This window comes from Peromyscus eremicus, chromosome 8a, assembly GCF_949786415.1.
Source record: "Peromyscus eremicus chromosome 8a, PerEre_H2_v1, whole genome shotgun sequence".
Lineage (NCBI taxonomy): Eukaryota > Metazoa > Chordata > Mammalia > Rodentia > Cricetidae > Peromyscus > Peromyscus eremicus.
Window position 1 is genome coordinate 50355238 of NC_081423.1, and position 16952 is coordinate 50372189.

The following is a 16952-nucleotide window of genomic DNA, read 5'->3' on the forward strand; positions in this document are numbered from 1 at the left end:
AGCCAGGCTACCTAGTAAGCCCCTCTCAAAAAAAAGAAAAGAAAAAAGAAAATACTGGTTGAATAATAGATCTTGGCTTTGTTTCTGAATTAAACTGCCCTAATACCTGGGTTTGGCTGTCTTTTTTTTTTTTTTTTTTTTTTTTTATGGTTTTTTTCAAGACAGGGTTTCTCTGTAGCTTTGTGCCTTTCCTGGATCTCACTCTGTAGACCAGGCTGGCCTCGAACTCACAGAGATCCGCCTGGCTCTGCCTCCTGAGTGCTGGGATCAAAGGCGTGCACCACCACCGCCCAGCCCACCTTTTCAACTTGAACCATTCCAGTAAATCCAAAAATGCTACAAATAAAGCATGAGTCCAAAGGGCCAGGGTAAGCAGAGCTGGTTAGCTTTTATATGCATATAATGCAGGCTTATCTTCTGGCATTTAATTTCTCAGTACATACATTAAGCTTAATGAGTACTTAGGTCACTGTAAAAGAACACCCTGTATATGTTACAGGCCAAGTCATGTCATTCACAAAAGTATGTCCACATCCCAGAATCAGCCACTTCAGAAGGTGACTGTATTTGGACATTAAGTCTTTAAGGAAGTAATGTTAGGATCCTAGTCTCACTCTCCTGGGTCTAACGTCTTACATCATCATGGGGGCACTGGAACTGCTACCTCCTCGTGGTCACACAGCCTCCGCCTTAAAAAGTTTAAAAAGCCGAACACAGACCCCCACCCTCTTTTCCGCCTACCCACCAGTGCCGCTTCATCCTTTCAGGTAATTTAGTTGAAATGAGGCTATTTGGTTAGGCCCTCCCTAAAGCAGTGTTATTGGCATCCTTAATAGTGTAGGAGATCAGGACACAGGGAAACAGGTGGGAACACAGGTGTCCATCCACTAGCCTGTGTAGAAGGAAACAATTCCTAACACCTCCATTGTACACTGCCAATCTCCAATTTAAGAAAATAGATGTCTCCTGTTTAAACCACTCAGTCAGCTGTAGCAAACTAGTACAGTCCATTCCTTGATAAGCAGCTGGAAAATTTAGTTCCCCTCCCAAGTACTTGGTTTGGAATGCTTTTCTTGGGAACTTCCTAAAGTCTGATCTTAAAACAAGAAAGGTACTGAGCATCAGAAGTAGCAAACATTTTAGTCCAGAACACTAGTATGGCTGAGTGTGTGGCATGCTTGCTCATTCTCAGCTCTGCAGGTTAGCCCTTTTCTGTGATGCCCCAGAAAGAAAACTGTTGCAGGTTGTTAGCCCTCCTGTGATGCTCCAGAAAGAAGAGCTTTTCCAGAAACTTTTCATTTGCTCTTCATCCAGTGTCAAGTTTACAGACTTAGAGCTTAGCAGGATAGATGCAGAGAACAGGACCTCAGAGATGATCTCCCTTTGTGTGTGTGTGTGTGTGTGTGTGTGTGTGTGTGTGTGTGTGTGTGTGTGTGTGTACACATACATACACATTCTTGTGGATGCACGTGTGTTTGGAAGCCAGAAGTCAACCTTGGGTGCCATCAGCTGTCCACCATGTTTTCAGAGAAGGTCTCTCATTGGCCTAGAATTCCCCTAGCAGGCTGGCTAAGCAAGAAGCCCACTAGAGATCTTCCTGTTTCTGCCTCCCAGTGCTGGGGTTACAAGCATGTGCTACCAAACCTGGGTTTTAGGGTTTTGTTTTGTTTTTTTAAATACATCAGTTCTGGTAACACAGGGGCCCGGGAAGCTAGCTGGTTTCTAAGCATTTCTGAGATTATGAAGGATGATAGTTCTCTGAGAGATTTGTTACTGGCTTTGTTTTGTTGGGGTAGTTTGTTTGTTTGTTTGTTTGTTTGTTTGTTTGTTTATAGACAAAGTTTCTCTGTAGCTCTGACTGCTGTCCTGGAACTCTTATCTGTAGACCAGACTGGCCTCAAACTCACAGAGATCCTCCTGTCTCTGCCTTCTGAGTGCTGGGATTAAAGGTGTGCACCACTGTACCCTATGTACCCCTAGGCTGGTGTTGAACTTGGCAGTTCTCTTCAGTGTAATTCATCAGTACAATGAATAGTTGGAACAGCTGCTGGCTTTGACAACTGCTCCGTCAGGTTGCGACCATTCCTATCAAGCATTTCTGGCTCTAGGTATGAGATGTCACTCCCACTATGAGATAAGAAAGAATTCATATACTCTCTTTCCCAAGATTTCTTGGGGCCTAGCTTCTGTCCTGGCTATAGTTGATTTAATTCTCTGTCTCAGTCTATACACAATAGCTTTCTTCAAAGGCTTTGAGAGTGAGGTCCTCATGAGCAGGTTTCCTTCTCCAATTGCAGGAGAGTTAACTGGGGGTGAGCTTTGCTCAGAGGCTGACACGTTCATTCTGTAAATACCTACATGCATGTACTACATGACAGTCACTGTCCTCGGCGTTAGGGATTTAGGAGTGAGCAAACTCTCTGGGAACTTATTTTTACAGGTAGACTCTAAGTAGATCACCACACTGAGTGCTGTCATCATAATTAGTACTGTGAAGAAACTCAGAGAAGGTAAGAGTGAAGAAAGATGGGGAAGATGGATGTGTATGGAAGGAGGGATGATTTGAATGTGGTTGGTCCCTCTGAAGCCCTTGTTGGAATTTAATCCTCTAAAATAGTAATGTGGGACTTTAAGAGATGAAGGATTAGGTTTCTGCCCCCATGGATGGAACAACCCACTCATGAGATAAATGAATTATTGGTAAATGGTTAATGGACTATTTAAGAATAAATGCAACAGAAGCCAGTTTGCTTTGGACTCTTGCATGAACCTTGCTTTACCATGCAGTGTCCTGCACAGCCTCAGGACTACCAGTAAGAAGACCCATCACCAGATGCAACCCCCCAAATCCTGGACCCAAACTGTTAGCTGAAAAACCTCTTATTGTTAATAACTTAATGTGTGATATTTTTATTTTCTATCAAAAATACACAAAAGTCAGAGGTTTCCTTCTCGTGGTAACTACTGGGGAAAATGAGAGTGAGCCTTGTATCTAGGAGAACCTTCTTAGCAGAAGCAACAGCAAGCCTATGGTAGCAACACCAGGGCTCACTCCACATGTGAGGACCAGGGACAGTAGTGAGCCATGCAGACCTGCAGGAATGAGGCCAGGGAATAGCAGAGAGCCTGGACTGTAGAGCGTGGGTTCAAGTAAGGGACTTTGATTCTGTTGTAAGGGTGAGATATGGGGTAGGGAGAGCCCTAGAAGGACAGAGCCAGAGCCTGACCTGACCATCTCAACGGACCCTCGGAAATCACTGCCTTGACCTAGGAGTCAAGGACATGAATATCACCCTTGTAAGGATACATAAAAAGTGACTCGGGGTTGGGGAGTTAGCTCAGTGGTAGAAGGCCCTGGGTTCAGTCCTCAGCTCCATAAAAAAAAAAAAAAAGTGACTCAATCTGTTCCCTGTGTTGTATTTCATTAGAACATTTATGTCACCTTTAAATTGACTTTTTAATTGTGGAAATTTTCCATCATACTCAAAGAATAGAATAATTTAGTGAACTTCATGCATCCATCACCAAAGTTCAGTTCTTGGCAGCAGAGGGACCAATTGTGTTCTGTATACACCTCCTCCTGCTCAACCAGAGCACAGTCCTAGTATATATCTGTAAAAAAGTCAAGCAACATATTCTCATTTGTCATGCCCAAAACACTTTTTGAGGTTTAGGGGCATAGGGAGATTGTTTATGTTAGTTTCCTGTCATGCATGACATAATAACAGGGGCCAGGAGGACTTAGAAAAAGAAAATTTTATTTTGGCAATGTAAGGGTTTACGAGTTTGAAGTCCACAGTGGCTTGACCCTGTTGTTTCAGGGGATAGAGTGAACATCATGACAAGGTATGCATAGTTCAATCCAGCTGCTCACCTCAACGTGACCAGGCAGCTAAGAGGCAGAGACCAAGGCTCTGATGTCATCTTTGTCATCGTTTATCAATTTGACACACCTGGGAAGAGGGCCCCTCAACTGAAGAGTTACCTCCATCAGCTTGACTTAAGTGCATATCTGCCTTCCTAATGCTATGACCCTTTAATACCATTCCTCATGTTGTGGGGACCCTCAACCATAAGAGTATTTTATTGCTACTCCATAACTGTAATTTTGCTACTGTTAGGAATCATAATGTAAGTATCTAATAGGCGACCCCTGTTAAAAGGTTGTTCAACACCCTCCCTTCCAAAGGTGTTGCAACCCACAGGTTGAGAATGGCTGCTGTAAGTTCTTGCCTTCTTTTCCTTGATGATGATGATTGTAACCTGTATGACATAAAAACCCTTCCCTCCCCAAGTTGCTTTTCCTTAGAGTGTTTCTTCATAGCAATGGAGAAGCAAACTAATACATCCTTCAAGGGTGGTACCATATCCCAGTAGCACTGAGGCTGGCGACAAAGCATTTAATACATGGGCCCTTGGAAGACATTTAAGATTCAATGACCACTTAATGTCATCCAGTACCCAGTTAATGATAACTCAGGGTTGTACTTCGGTCCTCTGATTCTCAGAAGCCATGAACCTCCATATCATATTGTAATTGTGTATGTATTGCACTGAGGTCAAGGAGGATGCAAGTGTAATAGTGTGCAGGATGGACCAGAATAAAAACAGCAACCTACTTGTTAGGATTTTCATTTATAAAACGAGGATCATGTTAGGACGACATCAGATGCCAGGAGCACAAGCCAGAATTGTGCTCAGCTCCAGCAGGGCTTGGAATGGTTGGTTGTAGTTGAAGCAGACACAAGGCCTCTTCCAGAGTGATGGAAGTGTTCTGTGGCTTGAGCTGTATGATGGCTTACATATCTAGAAGTTTAAGATTTATCCATGCCGCTCTACAATCTGCACCTTCAAAAAACAGAGGAAGAAGAATTCCCGTGAATGGCCTTGAAAGAATACATGTCTGGGACATAAGGAAGGTTTCAACTCTCAGCAACTTGCTCTAGCTTAGCAGAGTAGCATTGACTAATGCAAAGGCAGGCTACCCCAGGTGAGAGGGGGACAAAGAGACTACACAGAAGGCAGACCTCTCAGCAAAGTTTAACAAACCCAGAGGGAGGGATATGGTCAGACAGGGCTGGGTGCCATGTGGGAGTCAGGGCCCATATGCAGGGTCTTCCCATTCCCATTTCACGGCACAGAAAATCGACTCCAGAGCTCTCCCACTCCACCCTATACAGGAGGACAGCATCTAAAGCTGGCATGGCACTGAGAGACAGTGGATTTGCTCAGAGGCCTTTGGGGAGCCTCAGGGAAGAACGTGGGGAAGGGTGCTAAAGAGAACAGCAGCTGGTCAGTGTTCCACTCCCATGATCCTTTTTATGGAATGAGCTGGAGATGCTACCCTTACAGTCCAGCCATCTGAAGTATTCCTGGGTGGGTCTGCAGTTGGCAGCCCATTATCCATTTTCCATCCAAGGATGATACAAAGGTAAGAGCCCAGGCTGAGCGTGAAAGGCAGCCTTACCCTTGCATCTGCTGGGCACTGAGATCTTGTGATGGCCTTGAAGCCTGATAATTGCCATCACAGGGTTCGTCATTGTGGTGGTGTAGGAAGGAAAGACTCGGGTCCCTCTGAGTTTTTTAAAAAGCTAATAAAACTTTGGTGGATATTGCAAATCCAAACTGTAACACGGTATCAGTTTATTATTTTATAGATGGAATGTACATACTTTTGCATTGTCTTACATATGTTCACTCTTTCTGTCTATAAAAATTTAAATGTATAGACAGCCTAATGTTTTTCTCCCATATTGTTGTGCTGTGATCCTGACTTTTAGAGCCAAGGCTCTGGAGTTCTTAAGCATCTAGTCTTAGATCCAATCTACACAATGCTTTTGGTTCCCCCCCTTCTTGCTCCTTCTCTAGAGCTTCTGGGTGAGTCTTTTTTCTTATAACCATAAAACCCAGAAATGCAGCTGTGACATGACAGCAAAGGCAGAGTGCATAAAGTAGGTCATCACTAGACTTGATCAAAAACACATAAATAATTACTAACCCCAAGAGATAAGAAGTGTTTAAGGGTCCATAGAGAAATTGCATATGAGTAACTTCAGAAAAAGCCAGGCAAAGGACATAAATAATAGTTCCCAAAAGAGGAATAAGAGGTAAATGATAGATGAAAAGTGTGGCATTACTAGTGATCAATAATGAAAGTTAAAACAGTGGAATTTTGTCTCAGGTTCATGAGACACTAAAAAGAATGATACCCATTAATAATGACTCCTGCATGGAACTGGTAGAGAAACCATGGCAACCATTCTGGATGGTGAGTTCACAGCAGATAACAAACCTGCTTTACTTTGTCCACGGAAATAACTGGAGTGAGTGTAAACATCTGCTTACTGCAACATTTTCGTATTAAGTGATGTAAATTGGTGTGGAATGCAGAACTACCTATGTGCTGAACTACAGCAGATAAACAGTGGTACATTCATAAATGGAAAACTACAGGCTCATTAAAATGGAGCTGTAGGGTTGTGAGTATAACTCAGTTATAGAGTTGCCTAGCATATGTGAGGCCCTGGTTTTGATCCCCAGGACCAGATAATAACTACATTTAAGTAAGTTTAAAAGAGGAGCTGTTGATTAATATTTAAGGGTATGAGAAGATATTCAGTGCATAATTTGACTAGGTAAGCCACAGAAGTTTGATCTCATTTTTTGCATAAACACAAAAATTACACACCAAAATGTTAACAGTTGTTCAAAATGGAAGTACATTCATGATTTTTTTTTATTATTTTTGATGATCTGTTTTCTTAGCCTTTTCAAGTGAATAAACATTTCGTTTATAGGAATGATAATATTATATAAAGAATGAGTCATTGGGGCTGAAGAAATGGCTGCATGGGTAGGAACACTTACTGTAATGAATTCAAAGCCCCAGGACTCATATAAAACGAAGCCAGGCATGAGGATAGCTGGGGCTTGCTGTGTGCCAGCCTTAGTCTAGATTCAGGGAAAGACTTTGTCTCAAGAGAATAAGGCAGAAAGACAGCAGGACACCAGTGTCTTCCTCTGGTCTTTACATCTGTGCATGGGGGATATGCATCTGCATACACAAGTGCAAAAAGAAAAGATGCATTTTTTAATTAAAAAAATTATTTTTTATATTTTATGTATGAGTGCTCTGCATGTTTACCTTCATGCCAGAAGAGGGCATCAGATCCTATTATAGATGGTTGCAAATCACCACATGGTTGCTGGGAATTGAACTCAGGACCTCTAGAAGAGCAGCCAGTGCTCTTAACCACTAAGCTATGTCTCTAGCCCCAGTGCAATTTTTTATAAAAGAGTTGTTATTAGGAAAAGTGGTCAAGGTTAAGGAAGACAAATCGTTTATCTCTGTGTTGATTTCAATCACATTTTGTTGCTTCCAACATTATGGTGCTAAGAGGGATTATGATGTTAAGAGCAGGATCAGATATTACGTGATGTGATCCACTAGTAATATCTGCAGGGGTTGTAGGAAGCAGTAGTAGCCATCTTGATCTAATTTCCACCAGCCATGAAAGTGAGGTGCTAGGTTTACTGTTGCCCTGTGTGCTTGGTTGCTTTTGACTGGAGAAAGGCATAGCACGACTTGGGCTTTTTATGCACAGTCTCATGCAAACTACAGGGAGAAATGCCTTTAGTGATAGGCTGTCAAGTCACCCCAGAGAATGTCACATATTATGACAGACCGCCCTTTTCCTCAACACACATACAGACTTGTGTCTCTCTTGTAAGGATAACGGAATTTTCCCAAGTTCCTGCCCTGAGAAAATTCCTCCCAGGGTCCTAGGAAAGACACTACATATGGTGAGGGGTACCTGAGGGAAAAGAATCTACTTACACTATGTTCTTTTGTCTGTTAACTTTTTTCCTCTATGACAAAACTCTATCTATACTCTGTCCTGAGTCTCAGTTCCTCTTTGTACCTACTTTTCCTGTCCCCTCATGGCCCTGGTTATAACTAAGTCCTTATGCTTTTGGTCTCATCTTCATCCTCTGTTCCTTCATCCTTCATCTATCCTTCCTGGCTCCTTACCCCTGGCCCTGATAAACTCTACCAGAGATCTGCTTTACCCTCTACAGAATCTCTGTCTTCCTCTCTTCTCTCTCTGGCCACGCAGTTCTGTGTCTGCCTCTGGAATTCCCTCCAGTCCTTACTGCACCTGGTTGTGCAAAAAGCCCTATTGTCCTCAGTCATGCCCCTAGGTTTGAAGGAAGGGGATGGTCTGAGCTTCATTTGCACAAGAAGCAAAGCTATACATAGATAGCCTGCTTGTCTCCTAGGCTCAGCGGGGGGTGTTAGTTACCTAGGAGTTCAGCAGAACTGTTTGCCAAATGGTCTGGGAGTATTTGGGTATGCAAGAATTTCATAGCAGAAGACAGCTGAAATATTAAGGCTGTATAACACCAAATATTTCATGATAAATGGCTTCCCATTTGATGGCCCCTTGGCTGGTCAAAGTATAGCTTTAATACGCAGCTGAATCTCTATAATATATTCTTGCAGCCCGCAAGACTTGTACCTTAAGTGACAGTCAGAAGGTACTAGATATGAGGATTTATGATTATTTAGTTTCTCTCCCCCATCTTTTTTTATTTTATGTAGAAAAAAACTAAGCTCAAGACATTTAGCAAGTTTAAACTTTACAGGAGAATTTTGTTTCTTCCGTAATTCAAGAATATTCTATCAGTGTTGAGGCACTGAGGTAGCTACATGGTCAGAGCAAGGACCAGCACCTCCCACAGCCCCATCCATCCCCTGTGCTAGAAACATGCCCTGCTGAGTCATAGCTTCCCCACCAATTAAGTGGGGATATGGCCACCTGCTCTGCCTATTCCCTGGGATTGTGGCAAGGCTCAAAAAAGATCAGAGACAAATGAGGAAAGCATTGGCAACACACACAAGATTACTAAAACCTTTGACATATGAAAGTTCCTAAAATAGAAAAAAAAAATATGTGAGAGAGAAAGAACAAGGGGTATGAAGATGAGAACTGTGAGTGGCCAGAAAGACATCCAACTTCACAGGGAAGCCACAGCCATGACACCTCAACAATACAGTTGCCCAAACGAAACCTGAACAATGACAGTGAACATGCTGACTCGGAAGGGGGACATCTCACAGTGTCCCACCCCTAGACAGAGAATTACAGACAACTAATGAGTGACGGGTGAGAGTGGGAGAATTAGTCTCTCCCAGAGCTGAGCCCCTTAATTGGCTATTGAATGCAAAGTGGTTAGCCTTGGAAACATACACACACAAGCAACACCAAATGGACTCAGTGGGTTGTGTTTATGTACTTATATATGTAACAATAATGAAGAAGAAGATGCCATCTGTTTGAGATAGAGGTAGACGTGGGAGGGGTTGATGGAGGAAAGGCAAGTGGGGAAAGTGATATCATTGGATTTTAATTAAAATTTAAACTTTTAAATAATAAAATCTCGAAAAAAGAAAAGATGCAAATAAAATTTGAGAGATTTTGCCACTTCACAGAGACCTAGTTGCTGCCAGATTTTTTTCGGTGTGGTTGGATAATCTTGGATTCTGTCTTTTCCTCCTCATACCCCTCGATCCTGCTCTGAACTCGGGCTGGGAGACCCCTTAGGTTCCATCTTGGGAGAATGGAAGAAAGAACCTCTCTCCAGTTGGCTCCTGTGTATGATGGCCTCTGCCAGGTAGCCTGTCTCTACCGACTGACACTTTCTACTGACATCCGTGCCCTGGGGACCCCAGATTCTTGGAACTACTGTGTAAATCCCTGCCCCCACCCTGTGCTCATGCTTACACCAGACAGAGGGAACCAAGAAGTGAATTGACAGATGTTAATTATAAATTGTGTAATTCAATACTTTTGTGATCTGTGCAAAGGGAAACGGAATTGGGCATAGTTCCTGGAGGCCTTCCTACCCCTGACCCATCAGTGCCACTATTACCCATGTGTCTCTTGACACAAATGCAAAACTGAAGTCCATCACTACTTTCTGTTAGAAACCCTGGTGCATAGTTGCCTCTTATTAAAGATGGAGGGGGGCAGGGGAAAAGATATCACCTTCTCTTCTCCTTCTTCTCCTCTTCTTCTTCTCCTCCTTCTCCTTCTCCTTCTCCCTTCTCCTTCTCCTTCTCCTTCTCCTTCTCCTTCTCCTTCTCCTTCTCCTCCTTCTCCTTCTTCTTCTTCTTCTTTTTGAGTTCTATTCTTCCTGACACTAGGAAGTGCAAATTCCCTTCCGTTGGTATCTCAGTATCCCAAGCCTGCATGTAGACCTAGCCTAGCCTGGATCTAAGGCATTTTCTTACAACTCGAAGACAGATTCACATTAGATCCATCCCCAACCAAAACTATAGTCACACCCAACCTGTCTGGTCACTTGAGGTAGACTCAAAAATGCCGTTGCCTTTTTCTCTGGCAGCAAATGGCACTGGGGCCTATAGGCTGCCACTTGTCCCTTGCTGTGACCATTTTGTTGCTATATCACCTGTCACTTTGCCCACAACCTTCCCAGTTGCTATGCACCCATTTTCATATTCTCAATAGCATCAAATACCAACTGGTAATTTCCTATGATCTAATACTATAATAGGTACCTTTTGAGAACATTCCCCCAAAGACTCATGTTCTAAAAACTTGGTCCCTGGAGGAGCTATGTTAGGAGATAATTAAACCTTTAAGAGATAGGGCTTAGTGGAAGATAGATTTGAGGGATTAATGTAGTGCTTACAAGTCCCCACTCAGTTCCCATAAGGATAAATTATAAAAGAGAAGCCTGGTTTGTGTGAAATCATTTCTAACACAACCTGGTATTACAGCCAAAAGAACTACTTAGCAAACATCCCAGTTTCTTTAAGTTCTTTTTTTATGTTTTGTTGAGGCAGCAGCTCACTGTACAGCCAAGACTGAATTTAAATGTAAGACCCTTGTCCTCCCAAGTGCCAGGGCTCTAGGTCATTCTACCATGCCCAGGTATTTAACCTTATTTTTGAATGTATAAAACAGGTCCAGTTCCTAGTACCCACATATATACATTTATAAAGCGCACAAAAGGTGTCATTCCCATTGATCTTTGTAGGTAGCCGTTGTCATTAATTTCTGGGTTAGCTTTTGGTGGTTGTTTGAATGAGAATGGCCCCCATAGACCCATATGTTTGAGTATTTGGTCCCCAGAGGATAAAACTATTTGGGAAGGATTAAGAAGTGCAACCTTGTGAGAGGAAGTAGTCACTGGGGTCGGGCCTTGAGATTTTGAAAGGCTCAGGTCATTTCCAGTGTCTCATTCTGCCTCCAACTTTCAGGTCAACAGATGTGAGCTCCCAGCTGTTCCTGCCACCAAGCCTTTGCTCTGCCATCATGGATTCTGACCCTCTAAAGCCATAAGCCTCAAATTAAATGCTTTCTTTTATAAGTTGCATAGGACATGGCATTTTATTACAGCAATACTAAAGTAACTAAAACACCTGCTTTCTTGGTAAAAAGGAGCAAGTAGAAATAGATACTTTGTTTCTCCTTTCTTGCACCAAAATCTGCACTTTTATGCACTGTTCTGGACTTCTCTCTTTTTTACTTTTTCATTGACGAGAAATTGTGGAGATTAATTCACATCAGCTCATAGAGAAATTTCTAATTCCATTATGGAACCATCATGAATTATGGCACAAATCATCTAATCAGTTGTGTATTAATGAGCATTTGTGCTGCTTCCAATCTTTTATTGTAGAAATGGTGTCCCAGTAAGCAGCCTGGCCACTCTGGAGTCATGGCTCAGCAGTCAAGAGCCCTGACTGCTCTTCCAGAGGAAGTTCAGTTCCCAGACCGACCTGTCAGCTAACCATCATCTGTAACTCCAGTTCCAGGGGATCTGAAGTCCTTTTAGGGCCCCTAGGAACTGCACAGATGTGGTATGCAGACATATATTCAGGCAAAACACCCATATATATAAAATAAAAGTAAAAAAATCTCAAAACAAACAAAAATAAAAAACCCAAATATACAAGTAGCTTATGCCTAGTTAGTTAGTTAGTTTGCTTTGTATTTGTGAAGATGTATCTTTGTAGTAGTTCCAAAGTGATTTTTCTGGGCCAACAGGATATCACATATCTACTTTTATTTCTTTGGCTGGTTTAATATTTTCCCAGATTCTCCTCCATACTGGTTTTCACCAACCAGAAACCTCTTGCACTGCACGCTCCCAACCACACGAGCCCCATCAATCATTTCAGTCCAGCAGACTTGTGACAGTAGCTGTCATCTCCTCTGAGCCCGCTGAATGTCACAGACCCGACAAACACCTTCCCCTCCAGTCTTGTCCTTCTATTTTACCGGTGTGTGTGACATCATAGCCTTATGGGGGTCACTTTTCAGCACCAGCTCTGTCTCTGACAGATTAAGAGTTGACATTTTCTAGAAGCTTCTCCTGATCTGTTTTGCAGGTAGCCCAGCTTGTGTCATGATCTCTGAATCACCTGTCTCCGATCTCTTCCCACTGAGTTAATGAGGTATTTCATAGCCTGGCTTTGACATTCTAATTCCAAGCTGGTTGCTTGCTGGCTGCATACCCCAAGCTGGTGTCTTTTCCTTCGCTGTGTTCCAGCTTCCTCTGCAATCCTCAACAGGCATACCAGTGCCTCCTTGCTGTGGGATGTTCTGTATGGCAAATGTGTTGCTGATTAGTCAATAAATAAAACACTGATTGGCCATTGGCTAGGCAAGAAGTATAGGCGGGACAAGGAGGAGAATAAAGCTGGGAAGTAGAAGGCTGAGTCAGAGAGACACTGCCAGCTGCCATGATGAGAAACAGCATGTGAAGATGCCGATAAGCCACGAGCCATGTGGCAAGGTATAGATTAATGGAAATGGATTAATTTAAGCTGTAAGAACAGTTAGCAAGAAGCCTGACACAGCCATACAGTTTGTAAGCAATATAAGTCTCTGTGTTTACTTGGTCAGGTTTGAGCAGCTGTGGGACTGGCAGGTGACAAAGATTTGTCCTGACTGTGGGCCAGGCAGGAAAACTCAAGCTACAAATGGCGTCCAATGTGGGGCAAGAGTTTCCACCTAAAAACTGAGAAAAAAGATTCTAAAATGGAGCTAAAAACAGTTCCTAATTGTCTCTCTCAAATGAGCGGCAGCTGCCGGTTTGAGCTGCTGGTTTGAGCTACTGGTGGGTTCCTAGCGTGCGTGCTCGTGCGCGCTCGACCTGCCGTATGGCAGGAATGAGGCCTCTGCAAGTGGCACATTAAGCTGCATGGTAGATTTAGACTTTGCTAGTACAAAACAAAAAAAAAGAGGTTTCTGGCGCCATGCTGCTTGGATAAAAGCATAGACCCACGATAGCTCCCAGAGCTGGTGGAAAACTATCACCGCCATGTTGGGAAGCTGAGGTGGGCGGAGCCAGCAGCCACAGCTGCTGCAGTTTAAAGTGATAGATTCACAATAAGACAGATTCAGATGTAATAGTTTACAATGTGTGTAAAATATACGTAGGCTTGAAAGAGACAAAAAAAGGTGATATATACAGTTATATAAACAAATACATAGTTTTAAAAAATAAAGTCTTTAAAGAGACAGTAAAATTAATATAAAAAATAAGCCACGTGAAGATGAATATTATACAAAGAATCTGGATTGTGTTGTCTTTGGGATTTTTAACTGCAGAAAAACATTTGATTGTAAAAGCTATTGAGTTATGCCAAAATGTATATTTTAAAGGTACCTTGACTTCAAAATTTGGATATAAGGATATGTTGCTTTGGAAAGGAGACTCTGCTTTTGTTCCCACAGAAAGCCAAAGGCTATGGATTTGTTCTAGATTAAGATATATCAGGTTTGACCAGCCAAGACCCCCTGAAAGGTCTCTGATGACACCATGGCCCAGATGATCCAACATCCAGGATGGTTTGAAGGCAACTGGCTCAGACAATACAGCCTCATGGACTACTCCATAATCCTAAAATTTTCTTTGTGTCCCCATAAGAAACAGCGGCCCCCTCCAGCAGGAAGATTTGTCCTGACTGTGGGCCAGGCAGGAAAACTCAAGCTACACCTCCAGCATAGTATTTATATAATTTGGCTTGCCAAATCTTCAGAGCAATGCCCCAAAGAGACTGAAAGTGCCAGTTGGTTTTACCCTTACATTCATAGTGAGTACTTAGAATAAGTTACATGATGGAAGGCAGATGAACTTTTATTACATTGGCAGAATAAGGAGACTTTAAAAACTATGTTTTGGATGTATTAATTTTTGGAATAGGGCAGTACAAAAGTTGTAAAAAGGCAAATCATATCCCTCCTCCATCTCTTCAGCCATGTGCTTCTCCTTCCAAAGAAAGGGAGAATTCCAAGGCTTCAGTAGCTGTTTATTGCCGAGTGATGATTTCCCCCGGACTACAGCTCTCTAGGGTCTGCTTATTTCTCATTCCCTGAAAGTTTCCTCTTTCTTGTCTTTTTTTGGCCCTGCTTTTCCCCTCAATAGAACACATTCCCCCAAACATCCTCTTCACTAATTCTATCCCTACCACTCACTTATGCATGTGGGATAGGTTCTAAGACCCTAGGGGGTGCCTGAAGCCGCAGGAGGTGCCTAATCTGACAGGAAGTATGCTTTCCACTATCTGTACACATCTGTGATCAGTGGAACTCATAACCTGGTACAAGCAGACATCAACAGCAGTACAAATAAAGTCAGTTTATTACACTAGATGGTAATAATGAATTGTGTGCATGTGGTCTCCATCTTTTGAAAATCCCGACAAGATCAGGTGTGATGGTACAGGCCTCAATCACAGGAGGCTGAGGTAGGAGGGTGGCTAGGTGGAAAGCAGTTTTCCCTACATAGAGAGGTCCTGTTTTAAAAGGAAGAAGATCCCAGCCGAACACTATAGTAATACTTTCAGACAGCGGTCCCCCTAGAGTAACAGAAAGCATGGGGAATGATGGGGTCAGGGGAGCTTCTGTTCCTACCCTGCTCCAGGTCTGAGCGTGCTTCTTCACCAAATAAACTTTCGCTGCCTTCTTGGTTCCTGTTTTGTCCAGCTAGAAGTCACTGCTGTCACACTTGAGTTCATAGTCACAAGTGCCTTTCAATGCCACTCACCATCTTGTCTGACACAATTAGGGTTAATATCTTATCCTCTTCCCACCCCAAGAGACAGAGACCTCCTTGAAGACAGAGATATTTCTTTCCATGGGTCCTCCACCTTGCACTCTTTGGTTCTATGCCATGTGTATGAAACATGCTCGGTGTATGTTTCCATCACTCAAAGATGCAATCAAAAATCAGATGGAAGAGTGTTCTATAAAACCAAAGAGGTATAGCCACAAAGTACCCCAAAGAAGATTCATTCCTAATGTCAGGGAGAAGAGATCTACAATGGGGTGAATTTATGGACTATGGGAGTGTAAAATATGGACTAAAAGAAATGATACAGGGGCTGGAGAGATGGCTCAGCAGTTAAGAGCACTGCCTGTTCTTCCAAAGGTCCTGAGTTTAATTCCCAGCAACCACATGGTGGCTCACAACCATCCGTAATGAAATCTGGTGCCCTCTTCTGGCCTGCAGGTGTATATGCAGACAGAATACTGTATACATAATAAATAAAAATAAATCTTTTAAAAAAAAAAGAAATGATACAGGAATTATCATTCATTTTATTAGGTAGAAATTGTCCTTATCTTTAGGGGGTGATAATGAAAAGTGAAAGTTCCCATCTTCTGCTACTTATTTGCAGATACACAGCAAAATGAGAGAAAGGGAGAAAAAGAAGATGAAGAGAAGAAGGGAAAGGGGAGGAGGAAAAAGAAGAGAATGAGAAAGAAGAAGAAGAAGAGGAGGAGAGGGAGGAAGAAGGAGGAAGAGGGAGAGAGGAGTGGGCAGGCAGAGGAGGAAAATGGGCAGAAGAACAGAGCAAACTGGCCAAGCATCCACTGTGTGGCCCTTGCCCATGGGAAATCATTTGTGATGCCTTGAACTTACCTGTACACTGAAAAATGTTTCAATAATAGCAACAAAACAAAACAGGGAAAGCATATACTGTCAACTTGAACTGAAGGAAGAGCTTTGGCCTCTCTTTGCTTGAATTCCTTCCTGGCTTAGGGCCCCTACCTTTCACCTCAGAACCAGGGAATGGTTTTGGACCAGAATAATGAAGTCCCTCATTTCCAGTGACACCTAATCCCCCTCACAGTGGGACGTGGAGAAGGCACTTGATCCAGGAGCCATGTGCTCACTGAAGCTGACTTCATGCTCTGGCACACAGTGGTCCCGGGAATGCTGCTGCATGGCCCGGAGCCCCAGCATCCACTGTGGGTTCAGACATCAAACAGGAGGCAGAAAGCCAGGGAGGAAGCAGCTAGGCATCCCAGGGCTGGTGGCGAGCACCTGACCTCCTGAGCCTGCATTCCTGAGACACACTTCATTTTTTCCCAGCTTCTAAGGGATAAATGAAGCCCTGGGCTCCGGCTGTGGGGATTAGCTCTGCCTGTGTGATGGCTCAAAGAACAAGGGTTTCTCTGTTCCCCAGAGATGGCTAATAATATACTATATGTCATCTGTCCCCTGTTTATCAGAGGAAGAATTCCATGCCAAGAGAGTATCCAGTTTGCCCCAGAAAGCTGCCTCTTCTGGTGGCAAAAATATTCTTTTTTTTTTTTTTTTTTTTGGTTTTTTCAAGACAGGGTTTCTCTGTGTAGCTTTGCGCCTTTCCTGGAACTCACTTTGGAGACCAGGCTGGCCTCGAACTCACAGAGATCCACCTGCCTCTGCCTCCCAAGTGCTGGGATTAAAGGCGTGCGCCACCACCGCCCGGGGGCAAAAATATTCTTATCTCTAAGACTTTCTCTTTATATAGACACCTTAAAATATATTGTCTGATATCATTCCCTCTCTGCAGCTCAGTAAACACATATTCGGAATAATCCACTCAAGCTTACCACTTAGAAAGGCAGTCATCTCATACCGTAATG